The sequence below is a fragment of the Rhagoletis pomonella genome, unplaced genomic scaffold (assembly GCF_013731165.1).
Source record: "Rhagoletis pomonella isolate Grant_MI unplaced genomic scaffold, Rhpom_1.0 Rhpom_scaffold_00004, whole genome shotgun sequence".
NCBI lineage: Eukaryota > Metazoa > Arthropoda > Insecta > Diptera > Tephritidae > Rhagoletis > Rhagoletis pomonella.
The window spans coordinates 10,076,519-10,078,871 of NW_023458558.1; positions in this window are offsets into that span (position 1 = coordinate 10,076,519).

A 2,353-nucleotide genomic window follows, 5' to 3' on the forward strand; every position below is an offset into this window, starting at 1 on the left:
TTTGATTTCTTAAATATGGAACAATTTAATACAAGAGCGTGCAATTGCTGGCGTATGCCGGTGGCAACGGCATCATCGGTAAAAAAAAAACACGAAGTCTGTTCTGCCTCTTCCAAGTTCGATAAGTAATATAACTTCGAAGACGTAGAGAATTTCGTCCACTTCGAGACCACTCCGGAATTGAGTAGGCTATTGAAAAGTGAAGTCCTCTCTCAACGTGCAACAAAAACCACACCCTATAAGTCACCATCATATTCGTGCAGGTGTATGGCGCAGAACCACCAACAATTTCAATATCCAATGAGATGGCTCTTGGTGTATTCGAGATAAAGATTTTGCGGTACATCTACGGCGATCGACCTGGAATCAAGAAAATTGCGGAAATAATTCAAAGTACAATCCAGTAAAGATCAATCCTGTATATCCAAGAAAGCTGGAGTATGAAATCCCCGTTCTACAGGACCCTTTTAATTATTTTATGACATTGTTCAGGGTACACATTACTCACTTAGCAGCATAAGCATTGGCTTTTCACACGCTTCTTCGATATCACTAAATCCAACCGTTGTTAGAGACTATTGTGATTGCAGATTTTCTATATATGTCGAGCTTTACTTATGTCGTTTAGCACATTTTTTTTCTGCAGCGCAGGAACATGGGCGTATCTTCTTTGCCTCAGGTCATTTCGTGGAGCATGAATTTTTTGGCGACTGGACCAACGATTCATTCCGCGCCCTCTTCAGCATTGAAACTTAAAAGCACGATTTTTATATCGTTATGGGTGCCGCCCTCGCAAATGCCCTGCAAGAAAGTGATATTTAAACGCGACGCGTCATCCTATACTTACGTCATTGCGAAAAAAAATTTTAACAAAAAAGTTTTAGTTGCTTGTAAATAACTAGTCAGTAGTAATGCTGATGTTCAACTCTTACATACGGTGCTCAACAGCACTACATATCTGTGCTTTCTTTTACCAAATTTGTGTTCCCAGTTGACATCTATTGCTCGAATAGAGCTGTTAACCAACCAGACTTTCCCCACTTTGCGAATGTTAACACCTGTAAAACAAGCGACAACACTTTGCTTGACTTTTTCTTATCAGAGTCATCCTAACAGTATGTAACTGTTTCGATTCCAACATTTTTGTTTCGAAAATTTTCCACTACAACTACATATGCAAATCCCGTTATCAAGCGCTTATCAGCTGTACTGTTTTTCGGAGTACTTGTGGTGGATTTCACACTCGAAATCACGGCGCTAACTTTTATACTTGCTTGCGCTCGCGCACGCTCTCTGACTCACTCCCAAGTGAAACATGTGAAAACTAGAACAGTTTGTTGGTTCTTAACAGCCTGCACACTGAAGTGACTGTTGAACACATCGGTGAATTTCCACCACAAAATAATGCTTCGCATGTTTACGCTGCTCGCGACTCCTGTTCCACTTGCAGAGCATTTCACGCGCTACACTATCGGCAGGACTCGCATCGGCCATACAGCCTGGTAATAGCTGATTTTGTGCAACAAACGAGTGTTGCCGCTGTTGCGAAATATTGTGGGTGAACAACGTCGTAATGTGGCAATGGGAACGCATTGGCTGTGGGAATGCACGGAATATGAAATGTTTGCCTATGTATTGCTAGGTGTAAAAAAACGAATGAATGACTGCTTCAGTTTCGTGTTTGTTGTGCGCTCGTTAGGATGTGCGTCAAAAGGGTCGCGTCGTCCTGTCCTGCGTGTGTATCGTCAGCGTCGTCGTAGTTGTCGTCCCGCTGTAGTCGTCGTCCTCGTCGTCGCTTTGATTGTCGCGCGCGAGTTAAATGCCATCGAAAGCATCAAATAACTTGCATGTCAAAATTTGTATCATTTATCACAATTACCGTTAAAAGGCGATAATAAAGTGCAGTCGATTTTGTGCAAATTGAGTGATTTTCGTTAAAAAAAAAGAAGTTGCAGTTGAAAGCCGCAAAAGTTTGTGAGAAAATTGTGCGAGAAAGCTTAGACGAACAATTCTTGAAGTGATTGTGAAAGCGATATACATATGTATGTAGGTAGTGAAAAGTTGAGAGAGATAAATAAAACGAAAATAGAAGCATACAAAATTTAAGATTTATAGAAATTTTCAAAAATGTTTTGCGGAAATAATTTGCGTGTTTTGAAAAATTATTTAAAAGTAGAGCGTTTTTACACAAGTACTTGCTCAAAAAGACCACCTTACTACTTGTTAAATGGCTGTCTGGCTGCACAGCAATGGCTTGCAAAGGGAGACTCGAACTAGCTTAATAAAAGGTGGTTGGTAAATTAAGAAAAAAAAGTGTTTATAAGTATAATAAGTTTGTACCCATGTATGCATG